Source organism: Pan paniscus, chromosome 4 (assembly GCF_029289425.2).
Source record: "Pan paniscus chromosome 4, NHGRI_mPanPan1-v2.0_pri, whole genome shotgun sequence".
NCBI lineage: Eukaryota > Metazoa > Chordata > Mammalia > Primates > Hominidae > Pan > Pan paniscus.
Window position 1 is genome coordinate 85,745,588 of NC_073253.2, and position 21,874 is coordinate 85,767,461.

Sequence of the window (21,874 nt, forward strand, 5' to 3'; positions counted from 1 at the left end):
GTCTTCTGTGCAAATGTCTCTCTTGGTGTAAAAGCCAAAGACGTTGCAAGAGCTGGCAAGAAGCCAATGCACTTGGATCTGCATTTCCTCTCTAACCTCATCTTCTTTCGTTCTCTCAGGACTCACACCACTCCAGTCATACTAGTTTTAGGCTGGTCATAAAACATTCCGTCATGTCTCTACCTTGGGTGGGGCCTTTATTTGTTGCTGTCCCTTACTCATGAAAGATGTTTATATCTGTGTGTGTGTGTATACACATGTATATCATGTATATAATGCATATAAATGAATTATATGTATGCATATAAATGGATTATATATGTGTGCATGCACACACACATAAATATGTCCATCTAGCTATATAGATGAGAAAGAGAGAGAGAGAAAGAGAGAGAGAGATCAACTAGGCTTTCTCTTTTTTCCTTCAGTTCTTTAGTCAAAATGACTCTTTCAGGAAGGCTTCCCCAGACTTTCCAATTTAAAATAGAAATCTCTCCACATTGCCTATGCCATTTTCCTGTTTTGGTGTTTTCTGAACATTTATTACATGCAATATACTCTGTATTTTACTTTTTCCATGTGGTTATTGTTGATATCCTCTCAGTGAAATCAAGCTTCTTGCTGACAGTGAGTTTGCTGGTTTTGTTTCTGCTGTGTTACTTATTTATTGTACTTGTCTGAATCTTTCCACTAAAATGGAAGCGAGCTTTTTATGGCTGAGAAGGTTGTTTGATTTGTTTAGCTCTGTGTCCTCTTAGTAGATATGCCTTGGTCAAATGCATGAATAAATAAATGGATATGGGGATTCTGTGGGGTTTCTAGATGGCAGCCAGTCCCAGAGATCTCAGGGAGACTCAGTTTCTTCTTTGGGACTCCTTGTGCACACTGCTTCTCTGACACTCATTGGCACTGTAGGTGAGAGGCAGAGTGAGCGCTCTTAGAGGCACACTAAGGGCTCTCATGACCTGGCAGTTCTGATGTCCTTGAGGAGACAGCCGATGGAGGCTCCCTCCTGAATTAAACTGCATCAGGCCTACCAATATTTGCTGCATGCTGGCAGATATATCCCAGTTTCAATCTCAAAATATTAAGTCAAACGCTGATAGGTCCAAGTGTCTTGTATATTATGCTGGCAGTTAGACCTTGACGATAAGATGGAACTAAAAAGAGTTTTCCATAAACCTTCAAAAGTTGAAACAAGCTGTCCAGAGCTAGTCAGTCAGCTAAATTGATTGCTGCTTTATGGGATTTGTTTATTTTGTTGGTGCCTCTTCTGTCAACATTCTTTATGTCTAATATGAATACAGACTGGTATGCGCACCGCTTAACAAAACAGGGGCAATGAGAAGAGGATGAAAAAAAAACCTGTTCTGCCCTATAAGTGTGGTAGTATACAACTGGCATATTCAAAGTTGATTTCCCAAAGCAATTCTAAACAATATATAAAGGTCAGAAAAGTACAACTTTAACAAGTATATGTACTGTCCTTAGTATATATATGGAAAAATAGTTGAACTTGTATGATTTTAAATCAGACACAGAGCTTAGGTCTGTTTTCACTTTCAGAGATCTCTCTTTATTCAATAACCAGATTTTGAAGAGAAAAAGGATGCAATCACATTTTATATATATTATTCAAGGTCTTATCTTAATTTACTAATCATTAAGGCTGGTTCATTTTAGACAAAAATGAATAACTTCTTTTTAATAATTTTTTTTCTCAGCCAATTTGGAGATGTAATTATTGAGGGAGCTTATGTACATCTTAGAAAGATGTGCAATCTTCTTTTAATGTATATTGTTTTGTCAAACTATAATAGATGTAAATAATGACTGCATTTTGAGCTCACAAAAGGACGTCAGAAAATAAGTTGCTGACTTTAGAAAAACTATTGATGTGTTTAATAAAAAATATTATGCCTATTAACATGTGTGAGGAGATAAGAGCTTTATGAGCTGAAGTTAGTAAGGTAGAACTAAAAAAGAGATAATTTAAGGTAGATTTTTGCAGAAGTATTTATTCTGATGTGTGTAAATATATATCATTTATTTTACTGCTACGAGGTATTTCTTTTTGTGAACAAACCTCAATGGTGACTTTCTTAGTCCCTTCTGGTTACAATGACAACCTACCATAAAGTGGGTAGCTTTTAAACATTAGAAATGTATTTCTCACGGTTCTGAAGGCTGGAAACTCCAAGATGAAGGAGAGCAGAGTCAGTATACGGCGAGGCCCTCTTTCTGGTACAGAGACAGCTCCTCCTCCTTGTGACCACACGTAGTAGTGGGAGTTAGCTAGTGGCCTGGGGTCACTTTTATGAGTACTAATCCCAATCATGACCCAATCATCTCCTAGACTCTTCCTTGTAATATCATTATCTTGGGGGTTAGGATTCCAACATATGAATTTTTTAGGAACATAAATATTCAGACAATTAATATTTATAAATATTCAGCATTTTGCATCTGGCCCTCCAAAATTCATGTCCTTCGTGCAGGCAAAATACATTTACTTTACCGCATAGCCTTGAAAATCTTAACTCGTTCCAGCATCAACTTTAAAATCTAAGTCCAATGTCTAATCTAAATATCATCTAAATCAGGCCGGGCACGGTGGCTCACGCCTGTAATCCCAGCACTTTGTGAGGCCGAGGCGGGCAGATCACGAGGTCAGGAGATCGAGACCATCCTGGCTAACACGGTGAAACCTCGTCTCTACTAAAAATACAAAAAATTAGCTGAGCGTGGTGGCGGGTGCCTGTAGTCCCAGCTACTTGGGAGGCTGAGGCAGGAGAATGGCATGAACCCGGGAGGCGGAACTTGCAGTGAGCCGAGATTGCGCCACTGCACTCCAGCCTGGGTGGCAGAGTGAGACTACGTCTCAAAAAAAAAAAAATCATCTAAATCAGATATAGATGAGACTAGAGGTACCATTCATCTTGAAGGAGATTGCTCTCCAATTATGCATCTGTGGAATCAAACATGTTACGTACTTCCAACCTGCAGTGGTGGGACAGGCACAGGGTAGACATTACCATTTCAAAAGTAGAGAAATAGGAGAGAAGAAAGGAGTGTCATGGCTGTTTTATGATTGACTACTTTAGTATATGACTCAACGATACTATAGAACACATTAAAACAATTTAAATAATTATTAAAATCAGATGTTTGACATAGATGCCTTTGCAGTTTGTAAAAAATTCAAAATTAAATAATATACAATGCCTCTAGGTGCTTCTTAATATGTCATTTAATACCAGTATAAAATAAGCTCTACAAAGACCAGGAAGTCAAATTAAACAAAGACCAGGAAGTCAAATTAAACAAAGGAGTTTCATGATTATATATAAACATTTGATTACACTGTTGTGGAGAGTTTAAGCATTATTTAGATAATTACACAATATAACTTTTTCCTCTTTATGATTCTTTAAAGTGACCAGCGCCAGTTACTGGACTATTCACTTAATCAGTTAGCTAGAACCAGTACTTGTTTGAAATCTCTATGTCAGATAAAATTAAGGAGCCAGCGTTTAAAAGCAATAGCTGATACACATGTAGAACTTTAACAAAAATAGAAAGTACAGAAAAGAAAAAGGCTTCATGCTTATCCACTTAATATTTGTGCAAAGCTGTAGAATAATCACATGAGTTTTAAGTGTAATATTTAAATTATTAAGTAAACATCTTGTTAATTGAAAGGATTTAAAAAACAAATGGCAATGAAACACTCAGCAATCACCTTTACATGATTTACTCTGCAACAGCGTTGTCTCTTCAAATGATTTCAACTTTTGCTTCGTAACAAGTTATCCTTCAGTCATATTCGTGAGAGTGCAGTTTCCAGAGACTCAGAAATTTTGCAATCACATCCATGTTAAATGATTTTACATCAGTTTTATCCATAATTATGCTAATAATAATGGTCCATTCTTTGAGTGGATTTCTGAACAGATGATGAACTACCTCATATTTCACATTTAACAGTGAAAAAATTCTGAAAACCAAAAAATGAACCCCTAACCAAACACACATTGAAATTGGACACTCTTGAATTGAGGAGTGTAATCTACCCTTTTAGCCATTGCACATGATACAGATAAAATCACATAACATTTTTGACACTGATATGTAAAATAGAGGGTGGAGAACAGACTGATTGCTAAGATTCCTTACAATTCTAAAACCGTATGGCTTTGTAAACAACCCCTTCACAAGATGACCAATTGGGTTTACGGTTATATTGATAATGACAAAGTGATCCAAGTGCATCAGGCGGGGAGGTGGGTATCATCTCTTCTGCAAGGAGGCTCTGGGAGGCACATAGCAAAGGAGTATGGATATGTAATCCTAAAGAGGAACAAATGAAGAGTTAGAAGCAGCTGTTTGATTATTCCTTTGTTACATCTTCCATTAATTTGTGGTCAGATATTTCTTTATTCTTTTGTTCTGTTTTTATCCTAAGATCTAATAAATATTAAATGGTATTTTCTTAGAGCTTTTTAAAAAATAGTATTACTTTAACATTTGCTCTTAAAGTCATTTAGAATTTATATTGGCATGCATAGGCTATGAGAAGCCAATTCTTTTTCAAATAGTCAACTAATTTTATCAGCAAATTTTACTAATTATCAGCAAATTATAATTCAGAAATTATAATTTCCATATTGTAAATGAGTAGCAGCTGTTTCTTTTTTAATATGTGAAAGTATTGTAAGTATTGAAAAAGATGTAACCAAAGATGGCTAAGTTGCCAGAAATTCCACAAATGACATTTCTTTTTCACAACTTGCCCCATACACAAAAACAGAGACATTATTTCAGAAAGAATGTTGAGTTAACTCATTCCGATGAAAATCAAAGTGCAAGCTAAGGTAGACAGATAGACTTTTAAAGTAGAATCTCTAAAAATTATATATTTTGTCTACTATTGGTTAGAGAAATTGACTTTTTGAGCTCCAATGAAGCTAAGCACTCTGCCCTATACTTTCTCCCTCATACCTCAAGTGCCAGCTTTTCTAGCTAGTCTCTTTGTCAATTATTGCAAGATAGAACTTACTAAGCCCTATCAATCAAGTACACACTTCAATCCAAATAAGGTTGGTGATCTTTTCCTGAGTTTCAGTGCATTGTGGAAGACAGCCTATGTGTATGTTTGAGAGTGTACAGAATGTTTAAGGTAATTTTGTTGGAGACTGAAGACTAACATTTTGGGTTTTTGGATCACCTATGCTAGGAAGAACCCTTAAGGAAATAATTTACCTTTATGAAGACTCATTTTTTTGCATTTATACTAATTTGGATTAGATTAACTAATGAGTTTTGAGCTTTAAGCTTTTATAAAAATAGCTTAGAATTGGGAAAACACAACAGTATCCTATAAATACTTTGCTTACATTGTAAGTTTGCTTACAAATTAATTAACAAACGTATGCTTAATGCCTACTCCAGACTTCAGCCAGGTCCTACTTCTACATTTTGTTTAAAGTTTGCTTTTGGTTCTTAAGTTATTGATCTCAATACAAATATTCTAGGCAATATTACAATTTTGTGGTTCTCCATTTGGGGTAATTTTTCTCCCTTCCCTCCAGATAGTATTTGGCAGTATCTGGAGACATTTTTTTGTCTGCCATGATCGGGGCAAAAGCAGGAGGGGTGCATTGCTACTGGCATGGTGTAGGTAGAGGCTGGGGCTGCTGCTAACCATCCTACAATGCACAAGATTCACCTCCCTAACAAAGAATTGTCTAGTCCAAAGTATCAAGAGTGCCACTCTTGATAAACTCTGATATATACTCATTTTGAATACAGCTTGATGCACCTGCAAGGGGCTGGATTGACCATTCCCTTTCGTAATAACTGATGCAAAGATTTTTGACTGAAGGAATATGTGTTTTCAAAAGATGAGGTGTTAAATTCAGTGGAATTATAACAAGGAGAGATTTGTGCTTTTCTAAAATTACTTCTCGCTTAAATGTCCTTGAATTTTTTTTAAAAAGATATATTGATAAGATAACTGCTAGAGGAAAAATAGTATATGCACTCTGAGGACCAGTATAATTTATGGTCATGCCACAGAGTGAACTTAGCTGACATACAAATTGATAAACACAAGACTTTGGCCTTAGTCCAGTGGTCTAATAGAAATATGAATTTGATACTCCTACTTATCTGGAATCAATGAAAGCATCTGAGTGCCTGAGAATGTTTATTCTGGAGAATAAGTTTTATTTTGCCTCATGTCCAAGTACTCACAGAACAAGAACAATTGATTGTAGAATTCTTTTTTTAAATATAGAAAGTATGAGGTATGTGCAGATTTTGAAAAAAAATTGCAATCTACTAATAGCCTTTTCTTTGTATGAGCTTTATTCACATTTATCAATGCTGCCATTTATTTCTACCATTCATTTTTCTATATATTTTATGCCTTCATTCCTTTTTTAACCTTTTAACCTAAATCCGACCCCCAAGTGTAGTATCTATATTCAGTGTTCTTTCCTACAATGTAAAAATTCTTTAAAAATTACAGTGTTAACCATAATCCAAATTCGTTGCAGAAAAAACAAATTTCTGGTTCTTGTGAGCCTTGGGAAATGCAGAAGTTATTCACTTAGTTCCTTAATTAATGAACATTTAAATATTACTTTGTCTTTGCAACAGAAAAATGAGAAAATGGAAGTTTACTTTGTTTGCCAAGGCTAGATACCTCTTCCTAAAAATTATTTCGCATACACCTTCCTCTTTCTTTTTTTTTAACTTTCTGAAAGAACTAAATTTATGTAATGCAATGAAATATATACTTTTTTTAAAGAACATAAAATAATTACAGTCAACATTCCATAAAAAGAATATGGCTATAATTTATATGATTTGGGGTAATTAAAACACAAGACATGCTAACACCTTGGCAATGAGAAGGGATAAATGAAAAATACTAAAACACTATGGTAAGGCTCACGACTTCTAATTGCCAAAGGATCTGGGAAATGAACACCTACTAAGGTTGATCACAGTAAGGACCTCCTCATGCCTCAAGGCAGAATTTCCAAAATATATGCTGTGCTCAGCTTTGGTCACTTTGTTGAATTGCATATATGATTTAATTTCTATGAAGAGGGCCAGTCTAATAAGTAGGCATGGCAGTAAGAATCCTATGGTACCTGGAAATTAAGTGAAGGTTAGAGAGCTCTGTTGGTATTATTTGGGAATTATATTCACCAACACTTCAGGCTTCAGAGAGCAAAAACCATCCATGAAAGATGTAGGAGTTTATAGGCAAGCTCCATAGTCTTAGAAAGAATTGAAGTTATTCACATATTATCTGTTTCCTTCCGTTTTTTCCATACCTACAATATACTGAGCACTGTTCTGTGCAGTGTGGCTCCCAAGGGAACAATCAAAACTAGTTTCCTGTACTCATGTAGAATGTATTTTAGTGACAGATGATTAACAGTTAAATACTATAAAAATCACATTGTGATAACGTGAATAAAATAAACAAGATAAACTGATCAAGAATGTCTTTGAAGGTCAGTTTTTAGTGTCAACGAGGTGATATTTGAGAACTGAAAAATGCGAAAAGAAATATAAAATATTTGAAATATGTGAAAAGTGAGCAGAAGAGATTTCCATGCAAAAGGAACAGCAAGTGCAAAAATTCTGATGCAGAAATGAGCTTGGTGTTTTGGTAAAAATGAATGGAGGCTATTGTGCCAGATGATACTTGATCAAGAGAAATCAGTGAGAAAGGAGTTTAGAGAAACAGGCGAGAACAGTATTATCATGGATTGTGGGTAATGTGGGCAAGTTGAGAAGAAAGCATAGTTGAGAGTGGATGTCTACGTGTTGGGGAGGTGGCCACACTCACCAGAGACAACAGAATATGTAGATGCTCCTGGTGCTTGACTCCTGCAGCTGAAGATGGCACAATGGGTAAAACTAGAGCCTGTACATCGTCATCTGCTACTGCTCTGACCAATAGGAGTACAGGAGAGAACCACAGAAAAAATAAGTCCTGCCGCCTTGGATTTTCACAGAATAATTAGATGGCAAAATGAAGAAGCAAATGCGACATAAACATGAGTCTTGTACTATGCCCCAGTTTACATGGGTACATATAAAATACTCCCAAATATCAAATTTTAATCTAGTTGGCAAAGATAATTATTGCAGGCATGAGTACGCTAATAATTGTCACTGGTTCTGTTTACTCGGTCTGGAAACCAAAACTAAATTCTGTCTTCATCTGATGGTGGCCCCAACAATGAGAATTTGTAAAAGGCAGTGACAGAGAAAACAATGGAGACATTCATCCCTGACCCATTTTATTGGCTTCTGCAATGTCATGCTAGTCATTTCCTCAAATACTTAATTTATCAGCCTGCTATTATTTAATATGCACATCATCAATTACAGTGAAATCTGCACCCAATTAGTGTTTTCAAAATTCTGTAACATTGGATCAGGAGGGAGCATGGATAACACTGAAAGGGTGCAAGCTCTGGAGATATGTTTCTATTTATGTATGGTTTTAGAAGTAATTAAGGAATATATTGTGTGCTGTGTAATGCCAGATTCCATTATTCAAGCATAACATTATCCATACTTGTTTGCATTTTTCTACTTCATAAATGTTCATTGCAAGGATATAGCCTATCCGTAGAACTTACAGAGTTTTTCCTATCAATAGAGAGTAATTATTGTTTTAACATTTTTGGATCCATCATGATTGCATTATAGATATATAATGACACTGACCATAAAATAGAACCAGAAAGCACCTTTATCAACATTATTATCAGACTATGTTCTTTATCTGTCTGCTTTGACTTAGTTATACTGTTCCGGAATGCACATTTTTAACTCACAAAATGAAGTCTTGGTTTTGATGTTTGGGTATCTCTCTAAATAGGTAATTCTTCAGATGCAAAGTCGAATTTGTCCTTGTCCCATTCTTAAATGAATGCTTCATTCAACATTTATTTATTGAATAAATACATAGAACATAGAATATTGAATAAATCAATGGAAATATAGAAGGTGTTTTTAGTGGGGTAAGGGAGCAATAAATACCCAGTTCGAAAAAGTCCTTTCTATGCAAAAACTAGGGAAAATATTTTATCCGTACCACAGAATATATGTTCATGAGAAACTCATTCTTCAGTGACCATTAATTCATGTGCCTCAAAGTTTATTTAAAGCTTGAGACAATTGCCACAGTGTCCTAGGTAGCAACATTGTCCCCATTTGTACTTCTGAGACTCTTCTCCAGCTGCCCCAAATACTTTCAAGGACATTCTTTCACTTTTACGGTAAATAAAAGCTGTCATTTCCTTTTTTTTTTTTTCCCAGCAAAGAGGATGCTTGCAAGCCAAACAATAGCAGAAAAATACAGTGAAAACAATGAAGGAAAATGTGAAAACTATTACACAGGAAAGAAAGAGAACACATAGACAATAAAGACGACATAGTCTTCCTTTTTTTCTAGGAAGGCTGTAAAAGCATGAAAATGAGTCTTATGTAACCACGTGTTATTTATTCTTGCTCATAGATATATTAACAGCAGAGAATACGTATGCATTGTTTTTCCTGAGTTTTTAAAAGGTACTTTTACTCACCACAACTATATTTGAACAAAACATGAAATAGCTACAGGCAGTGCTGATACTCTCCACATATTCCCTATGGCTGATTTGCACTTCAGTTATCCATTTTTTTTTTCTCTTAAGAAAGAGGTACCTTCAGTAGGAATGGAATGAAAATCATTATATTGCATTATTTAACATTTTTTTCTATATGGAAGTACTCTAGAATTATCCTAGATAATGACAATGACACTCAAATCAGTTACTAGTATGTTTCTGAAGCAGTCGGTTTGGATTACATCTCTCAGAGGGCTGTGTCCTCAATGTGTTGCAAATAGCATACTGCACAATCTTGAGAAGAAGTCTAGTCATATTTTAAAAAATTGAAAATACAATAGTAATATTCCATCAGGGGCTCTGATTACCACAAATATTTTATGATAGATTGAAAAACTACCTTACATTTCAAAAGTTCCATTTATGTCATATTAATCTTACTGTATTGATTAAATAGGAGCACACCAGTAAATGTGAAAAAATGAAACAAATAACTCCTCCAAAAGTTATTTTTGCCATAAGAATTATATATATAAACCTGAGAGCTTTTCTCAGTTGACTTCTGACTTTCTAATGGCCAGTGTGTTTCTGTAGCTTTTACCCCCAATAATAAAGAAATACAAAAAGCATTAATGTGTACCATTAACACATTGATCAATTATTGAGGTTTCTCAATTGGATAACCTCCATTATTTTGTGACACTGAGTAAACTATTTTTAATTCAACCGTACTGTCAGTTGAAATACATTTTCTATATTCACAGTCGTAAATATGCAGAAAAGAAGTATATCTGTGAGATAAGGTGATAAGCAATAAATTTTTCACCAAAACAAAATTGTAAAACTTTATGAAATGTCCTTTTTGGAATATCATATTGCAATTGAAACCACACTGATTATGGCATTTATTGTAGTGCAGGGAACTATTCTTACTTCCAGTGGGCCACTAAGACACTTTGTCCCTTCACACACATATGATCATAAGCAACTGATACCTTTTGCTAAAATGTAGAATATCTAATTCTTATTAAAAAAATAAGATATCTATGATATTGAATTCTTATTAATTTGTTTGTTATTGTGTTAGGTTCCTATTAATGTGTAACGTACTATCACAAAATTTAGCTGTTTAAAACAACATACACCCATTATCTCACAAGTTCTGTAGGTCAGGAATGCAGGCAGGCTTTGCTTGGATCCACTGCTTTAAGATTTCTTGCCAGTTGCAATTAAGGTTTCATCTGAGGTGTTGCTCAATGGATGGTTGTTGGCAGGTTCCCGTTTCTATGGGTCGTTGGACTGAGGTCCTCAGTTTCTTGATGGCTATTGGCCTTCAGCCACAGTCAGTTCTTGACTCCATGATCCTCTTCAACATGGTGGCTTGTGCGTCAAAGCATGCAAGCTGAGAAGGCAATAGAGAGTCTCCTAGCAAGATGTAAGTTGCCATCTTTTGTAACTGAATCATGGGAATGTATCTCTTCACCTTTGCTGAATTATGTCGGTTAGCAGCAAGTTACTAGATCGGTGCGCATGCAAGAAGATGGGATCACATACGGTTTGCATACCAGGAGGAAGGGACCATTGGTGGGGGACCCTCTTAAAAGTTCATTGTTAACAAAAATCTACTCTGAAAATAGGAGACAAAACTTATTTAACAATTTTTCTAATAATCCTATTTTATTCTCTCGCTATAACTATGTTTTTCGATATTTTACAAGTTATGAACAGTCTATTGTTTGAAGACAACATAATAAGGGAGACAGAGAAAGACTTTTTTTAATTTTAATTTTATTTTTTAATAGAGATAGAGTCTCCCTGTGTTGTCCAGGCTGGTCTCAAACTCTTGGTGTCAAGCGATCCTCTCACCTCCCAAATTGTTAGGGTTACAGCCATGGAGCCCCCACATCAGGCCAAGACTTTAAAAAATCCCAGTTTAACCAGTTACAAGCTATATTATGTTAATCACATTACTTAATTCATCAGCATTGTTTGGTGTATCAATTAAAGGGGTGGATACTTAATATGGCCTAGTCATGGGCACCCCGTGAGGGAAGAATAACAATATATTATTTTCCAGGAACTTATTGAGCAACTGTCTATACAGGGATCTATGCTAAATCCTGGGTATAAAAAGGTAAGGAATAAATAGTCCTTTCCTGGAGCAACAAATAATATAAGATGAGAAACAATGTTCAAGCTATGCATAAATGTGTTTGGCGTGTAATAGCCACTCAGCAAATGATGGTACTGAAGAGGGATATTGTTCTTTTTCTGTTTTCTTTTACTAAATACTGATTGCTGAGCCTCACTACATATTGTACCTTGTAGCCTTCAGTGACTGCAAAGGAGCAATTGTTACAGTCTTAGGAGGACATCAATTAAAGGTGCAGCTTCCCCCCTTTCTCCAGCCCTAACCTGTTTACATTTTTCTAACTTCTTCACATCTCCAAACTGTCTTCCCTATCCCTTCAGTGCACATAGGTACAAGGCATTTAAAATCTTCTTGAGGATTTGAACTGAGAACAATAAAATGCCAAGGATGAGAATATTGCCAGGAAATATTTATTGATGTTAGTATGAAGATTTCACCAGAAATAAATTAAATCAATATATAATCTCTATATTCACAGATCATAATTCCATTCGGTAGAGCAGTTTAACATTGCCATTCAGAGGAAACCTAATGTTTTATTCATGTGTATTTTGAAATAGAGGCCAAACATTCATATTTATAATATGAAAAAAACACATTAATATTTAAATCTCTCTAAATTTAATCAAATACAATTAGCATAATGGAAGCAAAAATAAAGATAATCCTAGTCAATACAATTTTTAAATGTACTCTAAAATATTGTAACTAAGATTAAAAATTAAGTTTATATTTAAGAAGCTATTTAATGTTCTTTTCTACAGTCCAACACATGTATGTTTAGGATTCTTTGCCTCATTTTCCCGTTTATGTCATTAGGAATCTACTTCACAATATTTTAAAAATTAATTTAGCATTTGTGAAAGTACATTGCTAAGCAGTTGTCATGGAATAATTGGCAACATAAGAAACTTTATTTTGCAGAACTGTCTCAGGATAAAATTAGGCCCTCCAAACAATGATCAACTAGCTAAATACCTCTCCTGTATGCGTAATAATATGGAGCGTTTCTGGGCCCAGGGCCTCCTTGCCATATGCGAGGGAATAACTTTTACCGCGTTTCCCTCCCTGCTCTTCTACTCCGTACCTTGGCTTGCACGTTGTAATGGTGACCAGATGCTGTAGCGTGAATTCTGTGAATGGCAGGGGAAGACTTGGATGAACATCTGACAGGCAGTGAGCAGCACGATTAGTCATTCTGACGGGTGCCTGATCATCGATGTGAAGCCAGCTAGTGGGGAATTAGGAGAGTATCAGCAGTTGTGAGGATGACTCCAGCCAGGTCGGAAAAGGTATAGGAGAGATCTAAGAAGAAAGAGCAGAAATCAAAACATTGTAGGGAAACTTGCACAGCCTTGCACTGGTGACACACAATCTCCTGGATTCCTCTGGGTCTCTGTTGTACAGTAGCTCGTCCTTCAATACACTTATACTGTAATCATTTAAGAAGCGTTCATTTTGATAGACACTTTCAGAATTGTGCTGGCATCTGATGCAGTGTGGTTGTCTTAACATATTCTCATAGTGTCCTGTCATAATCTCCTGCTGAAGTCTGTTGTCCAAGCTTTCTTGTCTTTTCCTCCCTCCCTTCCAAATTTTGTTCTGTTACTCTGAGTCACATCTTCAGCACACGCTGGACTGTGTGGAGCTCTGTGAGGTTGTCCTCTTACTCATTTACCTAGACAGTTTCATCAACCATTTCTTACTTTCCACGCAGCCTGTGCTTCTTCTAACTTCCCCCCAACTATCGTTCCACCAAGCCTCAAGGATGTTGACTAGAGGCATGGAAGGGGAAAAAATCAACCAGGACTCAATAGCTTGACCCTCTTTGATGATCTGCATTCTATTTATTTCCCTGAGAGCCATTCTTCAGAATCCGTAATGGTTTCCCCCTTCCCAGTGGGATGGGAATTCTCCTACATTTTATTCTTAGTTTTGTCCATACTGAGGTTTTGAGTAAAGCTTTAAAAATTCAACAATTAGTGATTTTCAAGCACTGATTCTGCAAATCCACTGAAGAAAATACAATTTGAAACTCAGAACTATATAATCACACCTTTATTCTAATTCTGTCCACACCCTTGGAGCTTTATATCCAAAGCCTCCAGCTCAAAGAATAATGTTAAGTTAAGTGGGGTGCAGCTATGCATAATGTGTTATGGGAAATTTTTCAATGTACACATTTTAATAACTTTGAAATTGCAGCTTATTCATTTTATATTGCTAAGATATCTATTTCACCCTGTTGAAATTTAAGCTTTCTTTAAACCAGTGCTCTTGTGCCATTATATCCTCATTATATAGCAAAGTATCTGGTTCATGTGAAGTATTAAACAATTGTTCATTAAACAAATTAATTAAGTGATGGGATGATTAAAAATTTTTTAATGTGTTTTCACTGAAACATTAGGATAATGTAATTTTTACTACTACTTTATATTTTGAAACCTTTTGTTAAAACATTCAGAATGTAGGCCAGGTGCGGTGGCTCACGCCTGTAATTCTGGCACTTTGGGAGGTCGAGGCAGGCGGATCATGAGGTCAAGAGATTGAGACCATCCTGGCCAACATGGTGAAACCCCGTCTCTACTAAAAATACAAAAATTAGCTGGGCATGGTGGTGCGCACCTCTAGTCCCAGTTACTCGGGAGGCTGAGTCAGGAGAATCGCTTGAACCCAGGATCCAGAGGTTGCAGGGAGCCAAGATGGTGCCACTACACTCCAGCTTGGTGACAGAGTGAGACTCCATCTCAAAATAAAAAAAAAAAACAAACATTCAGAATGTAAATAAATTTTAAGCCACTAAGAAAAACACGTGTTGACAAATAGAATAAGAAAAGTCATAGAAGATGACTCGATTTGCCAACAGAAACTGTTACTGTGTTACTGCTCCATATTCTGTCTCATTACCAGTGGTTTAAAATGGGATAATTCTGTTGGCAATCTTTTTTTAATATAAGAACATGGCTATACTACTGTTTAAAAATATGAAATATTATCTTACATACACTAGTGTTTTTCCTCCGAAGATTAATATTTCTAGCCAAGGATATTTCAGTAGCAAAGAATGAGGATTTGAACATTGTCAGGAAGGTCAAAATGGCTGGGTTGATGCTGTCAAATTAAACAAAAAATAGAGGGCCTGCTTTAAAATATAAAATTATCTATATAGCAATACTTAGTTAATAATGTTTAATCATCAGATAATCTCTCCTATTTATATTAGGCTAGGAGATAAAACATTTAAAATATTAATGAAACACTCACAAAAATGGTACATATTTGCTTTTTCCTCACTATGACAAAATTTTCATTGTGTCATCTGAGACAAAATGTCCTTGCTCTGTGAATAATACATAATTTAATTTTTTGAGAAATCATTAATTTGACCTTTTCAGATAGAATTTTAAAAGTCATAAAAAACTAACGGACATCCCTAAACAATAAACTGTATAATATAATACTTAAAATTCCAAGTCATATTGCTAAAATTTCTCTGGGATTTACCAGGGATCATTGTAAGCTTAGCGTATAAGTCATAAAAATATTTTTCCTTATTTATAATTTATGTCAGACTTTCTGTGTGAATAAAGTAGGAACAACAGACACCTGACGGTGGTTTTTTAACTTTCCTTCTTATAAATAATGCGACTCTGTTAAGTTCATTTCCCTCGTTGGTTTCCCTAAAGTGTGCCTTTCCCTATTTTTGTTCTGTTCCATCATATACTTGTAAATCTAAATCCCTTTGAGAGTAACTCTCCCACCCTTGTGCCTTCTCCAAGGGAAAATGTAATCTTACTTCAGTCATCTAATTAGGACTAGGAGTCTCTGTGCTGCAGGCATCGGCATCAACATGAGTCTGATGAGCCCGTGTGCTGACATCAATGAACACTTTATTAAATTACACACTCCCCTAAGCAGGCCCAGGCTTTCAGAGCCCTCATATTTTATGCACTGTTGCACTGACTCCCTGTTTGCTGAAGCTGAGGGTGTCCAGGCCAAGCTGAGGAAATAAAGTTCTGATGACGTTATAGAGATTAAAAAAATATATATTTGACATGCTGGTAGGTGTTAGGCTTAGTCTGTTGTTTTGACAACTGATAACTAGCTAGAATCAAAGAATAACAGGAAACAAAATGGAACATTCAATTTAGGGCATCTTTTTATTCGAAACGCCAATGTCTCAGAGTAGAATAAAGAAACCATTGATCTAAATAACAGTTTTAAATGAATGCTTTTTTCTGGATGCTGCATATTTAGATATATAATGGATATGTAGTAAGTTTTGCTTCCTGTGTAATTCATAAAATTACATGCTCTTAAACGTTTAAATGTTTTCAATTATTAAAATAATATTTGATAACAAAAATACGATGAAGGTAAAAATGGTTTTTATACATTGCATTCATCCTTTTAAATAAAGCCATCTTTTGTTTGTTTGTTTGTTTTTTGTTTTTGGAGACAGAGTCTCATTCTGTCACCCAGGCTGGAGTGCAGTGGTGTGATCTCGGTTCTCTGCAACTTCCATCTCCCAGGTTGAAGCGATTCTCCTGCCTCAGCCTCTCAAGTAGCTGGGATTACAGGGACATGCCACCATGCCTGGCTAATTTTTGTATTTTTAGTAGAGACGAGCTTTCACCTTGTTGGCCAGGCTGGTCTCGAACTCCTGACCTCAAGTGATCCACCCACCTTGACCTCCCAAAGTGCTGGGATTACAGGTGTGAGCCACTGTGCCAGGCCTGTAATAGTCATCTTAGCATGTGTTAGATGATAGCTCATTGTGATTTTGATTTGCATTCCCCTGATTAGTGATGCTGAGCATCATTTCATGCAACTTTGGGCCATTTGCAGGGAAGTAAAATTTACAGATAGTAAAATTCATCCTTTCTAGGGTAAAGTTCTATGAATTTTGATAAATGCCTACAGTTTTATAACTACCACTGTAGTCAACATGGAGAACATTTCCATCTCCCCAGGGAGTTACCTCTTGTCACTTTGTGGTGACTAGACATTAACCATCACCGATCTCTCTTGTATCCCTATGCTTTTGCTTTTGCAAGAATGCCATATAAATAAAACCATACATTGTATATGATTTTGAGGCTGGCCTATTCTATTTAGCATAAAGCATTTGAGATTCATCCATGTGTCAATTGTTCGTTCCATTACATTAATAAGTAGTATGTCATTGTATGGTTGCACCAAAGTTTGTTTACCCATTCACCCATTTGAGGACATTTGGGTTGTTCCCAATTGATGATTATAAATAAAGAAGTTATAATCATTCGTAAAAAGTTTTATGTGAACAAATTTTCTTATTTTTCCTCAACAAGTACCTAGGGTAGGAATAATGTATCAAATGATTAGTACACATGTAACATCTTAAGAACCACAAATTTGTTTTCTAAAGTGTCTATGATATTTTGCATTCCCACCAGCAAGGTATAGAAGTTTCAATTACTCTATATCAGTGGTCTCCAACCTTTTTGGTGGCAACGACCCACTTCGTGGAAGACAGCTTTTCTATGGATGGGAGGAGGTGTTGGGGGAATCATTTCAGGATGACTGTTCCACCTCAGATTGTCAGGCAATCAGCCATGAGATTCTCATAAGGAGTGTGCAAACTAGATCCCTTGCTTGTGCAGTTCATAATAAAGTTCCTACTCCTATGAGAAGCTAATCCCCCCTCCCTCTACTGCTGATTGGATCTGACAGGAGGTGCAACTCAGGTGCTAATGCTTGGTCACAGGCTCTTCACCTCCTGCTGTGTGGCCCGGTTCCTAACAGGTCATAGACCTATACTATATCCCTGCTCTATATCCTTTCCAACACTTGGTAATGTCTTCTTAAAATGTTATTTTAGCTATTTTAATTTAATGTAGTGGTATGCATTGCAGTCTTCATTTTCAAATTTTTGTTCCATACGGTTGAATGATGTTGAGCAAGTCTTTATATGCTTATTTTCCATCTATATATTTTCTTTGCTAAAGATGTCTGTTCAAGTTCTTTGCCTGTTTTCAATTGGGTTATTTGTTTTCATTTATGGAGATTTGGCAATTCTTTATACAGTACGAAAAAAGGGTTTATCAGAGACACATTTTCAATTATTTTCTAAGAGTTTTTGACTTTCTTTTTTTGTTTGTTTTTTTGTTTGTTTTTTTTTTTTTTGAGAGACATCTCGCTCTTGTTCCCCAGGTTTGACTGCAATGGCTTGACCTCGGCTCACTGCAACCTCTGCCTCCTGGCTTCAAAGGATTCTTCTGCCCCTGCCTCCCAAGTAGCTGGGATTAAGGCACCTGCCACCACGCCCAGCTAATTTTTGTATTTTTTAGTAGATATGGGGTTTCACCATGTTGGTTAGGCTGGTCTTGAACTCCTGACCTCAGGTGATCTGCTGGCCTCAGCCTCCCAAAGTGCTGGGATTACAGGTGTGAGCCATCATGCCCAGCCAAGAGTTTCTAACTTATCTTTCATTTTATTGTGTCTTTGAAGAGACTTTTGCTTTTAATTTTCATCAAATGCAATTTGTCAGTTTTTTTCTTTTATGTATCATGATTTAGGTATCATCTCAAAGAAATCTTTACCAATTACAAAAGACAAAAGTTTCAGCATAGTGATCTTGCATACATTTTGTTTAATTTCTACCCAATTTTATTGCACATTGGTAAATTTTTTTATTGTATTGTATTTTTAGAGACAGGATTTTGCTACGTCACCCAGGCTGGAGGGCAATTACATGATTATAGCTCACTGCAGTTGTGAACTTCTGGGCTCAAGCAATCCTCCCACATCAATCTCCAGAGTAGCTACTACAGGCATGTACCACTACATGTGGCTAATTTTTAAATTTTTTTGTAGATATGGGGTCTCACTATGTTGCACAGGCTGGTCTTGAACTCCTGGCCTCAAGTAGTCCTCCTGCCTCTGCCTCCCAAAGGGTTTCGAATACAGGAGTGAGCCACATGGCAGACATTTTTAATTTTTATTTTTATTTCAATCTAGAAGTATTAATTGTTTTTATGTAAAACTTTAATTGTTTTGTTTGATCGCATATTCCTGTCAACTTACTGGACTCATTGATTAGATTGGTAGCTTTTAATGTAACTTCTCTGGGATGTTCCATGTTCAGGATCATGCCATTTGCAAATAGACACAGTTTTATTTTTTCCTTTTCAATATGTATGATTTCCATTTCTTTTTTCTTTGCCTCACTGCTTTGGCTAGGACAACCAGTTTAAAGTTGAATACAAGTGGCAAAAGTAGGTATCTTATCTACACTTTGTTCCGGAATTTACGGGGGAAACGTTAGCATTTTTTTTTTTTTTCCAGCAAGTACGCTAGTTGTAGGATTTTATGGGTCTGCTATATAAGACTTGAGGAAGTTAGTTTCAGTCATACTTTATGGATAATTTTTATCATGAAGGATGTCAGATTTTGTCTAATGTTTTTTCTTCATCTATTGAAATGGTCATAGTTTTAAAAAATCTGTTGATATGACAGTTACAACAATGATTGGCATTTGAATGTTGAGCCAACATTATACTAAGGTGAAGTCATGATGTATTATATGTTTTACATATTGCTTCCACTTGCTAATATTTTGGTGAAGATTTGTGTATCTGTCTTCACAAAGGTTGTTTTTCAATTTTGTTTTGTTGTTGATTTTCTCCTCTTTGTAATAATGTTTTATCGTTTTGGTGTCAGAGTAATGATACATACATAAAATGTGTTGGGAAGTGTTTTTTATTCTTTATATTCTACATATATAGTCCCTGTATGGATTGTGTTAGACTCCAAAGAGAAAATGTGCAGATTGAATTGAATGGTCTTTACAACTAAAGGTGATGAAGGCAGAAACTGACACCGGTAGTTATACAGAGACTTGTACTTTCTTATCGTGTTGTGTTCTTTGTTCCTCTTGATATATCACAGCTGTTTTACTTCTACCCTAGTGGCTGTCTGATTCCTCTTATTTAAAAAATTGAAATCTTCTAGTTTTTAGAGTTTCATTATCAGACAAAGCCACTGTAATCCCAAGATAAGTTATTAAAATGATCAATAGATTGTCTTGAAAAGGGTGAATAAACATTTTAGAAAAGAAATCAGGATAGTGAATGTATTCAGGAAGCATGTATTCTAGAAAATTAGGCCTTGAGACATATTCTTCCCTTATGACTCCATATTTTTATTCCATAGCTGAGTTAGGGGAGTAAGAAAGTGAGGAGACTCAATCTAAATAAACTATTTTTTCCTTAATCTCTTTCCCATCTTCTTATCTCTAGCATCTACTACTGCATATTCCTAGATTGTGGTAGGAGACAGGAGAGTAAGTTAAAATAAACTCAAAAAGAAATTTTTTCTTTGATTAACTCAGTCCATTAAAGGTCATTAAGGGAACATACACATATACACATATACACACACATGCAATGCAATGCAATAATACATTTTCCCAAGTTGGGAATGTCTAATTGGGGAAATAGGTAAAAAGTGCTGTAACATCATGTAGTAAGTATCACCATGCACAAATTCAGGAAATATCATTTAAACACAGAGCGCGTATACACAAAAGGTATACCAGCTATTCAAGGAAGACAGGAAATGCTGGGCAGCACTCTGCTTGACATACTATTTTGCAATTAAACTGAATGAATGGCAGTTTACAGATTGTGGCTTAATGGTCCAGAATTTAGATGTACTGCTTTGTTTCTGGCAGTGATCTTAACCCACTAAATACTTGCTGAAATGATAAATCTCTCTGGTTCCCACAGTAATTGTGACTGAATATAGATCAAATATATAATTGGTGCAAGGACTAATGCATAATCTCTTGTAATGTCTGAAAGCTTACAAATTTCACTGCCTTTAATAAGTGTGAATTTTTGTTGTAGTGATTAGTTTAGTATTATACTGGATTTGTGCACCAAATTATTCACTGAATCAGACTTATAAACTCTAATACTTTCTAATGGTTAAACATATTTAAAAGTAATGATTTCACCATTAGTGTGCACTACAAAAAAAGTCAGACATACATACACAAAAACCAAAATTTGTTAAAGTGGGTGGTCATAAAACCTACTGCATGAAAAACTGCAAACTGTGATTTAGTTGGAATTGCAAGAGTAGTAGCAGGGGATGATAATGGTAGGGTTAGGGTCGGGTGTGAATTTAATGAGTGTTGGAGAAGAAACCACTTAATGTGTCCACACTTTTAAAGGTAATTTTTAAAATATCTTTTTATCAACTAATTTACGACTTTAACCCATTCAAGCTTTCCTTCCACTGGCACAATTATTAAAAAAGAAAAAAAAAATAGCTATTGAATCTTTATTCTCAAGGGCATTTGAATAGCAAATTTATACTTAAAATTCAACATATCAATGATATGTTTGCAATCAAAGCAATCTGTGGAATTTAGATATCCCACACATTTTTAAATGTTTTGAACTAGTATTCTTTTCTTGGACCCTTATTTTGTGTGTCTAAGTATATTCATGGTCTGTAGTTCATACGCTTCCAACTCCCAGTGGGTCTGTCTTATCTGTGTTCAGCAAACTGGAAGCTAGCTGAGATGTCTCCTAGATAAGGGCATTAGCATGTAAATTTTAATCATAGTAACATCTATTCATTACTAAATTATGTAGGAGATTTCAGAACAGTGTAAAGGGAATCTGGTGACCCAAGTTATATTTCTGGTTATGACACTAACTGTTTGAGACTGAGCAAATCACATAACATTACTCTTAAACTGTTTCCTTATCTGTCATATTAACCCATGGGAGAAAAATTTGATTTCCAAAGCTGGATACAAAAGTCCATGATGATATGTTTGCTGCTAAGGACATGGTTGACTTTTCCATTAAGCCCAGTAGGCACCCAGCTGAGTGCCCATGATACTTTTGGAGGCCCATGAAAATGGTTTAATTTATTTTAAAATAAAAAACTGAACTTTTAGATGAAAGATAATTCTCTAACATATAATATTAATATATGGCTCTTTGCTTAAATGCAGTTGTAAAATGTATTTTCTTTCTTCTTTTATTTTTTTAAGGAAAAAAAAGCCACATATACAAAC

At 35.5% G+C, this 21,874-nt stretch overlaps 1 protein-coding gene and 1 long non-coding RNA gene across 3 annotated transcripts in view; one reads left to right on the forward strand and one right to left on the reverse strand.

The window, feature by feature from the left end:
* Window positions 1–21,874, forward strand: part of CDH10 (cadherin 10) — a 159,404-nt gene that overhangs the window by 22,798 nt on the left and 114,732 nt on the right. The gene's annotated exons all lie outside the window — the stretch shown is intronic.
* On the reverse strand, window positions 3,233–8,243 carry LOC129397795 (uncharacterized). Its single transcript, XR_008625400.1, has 2 exons — window positions 7,871–8,243; window positions 3,233–4,350 (listed from the first exon to the last, which is right to left on the reverse strand). It is a non-coding gene; the product is annotated as an uncharacterized LOC129397795 (long non-coding RNA).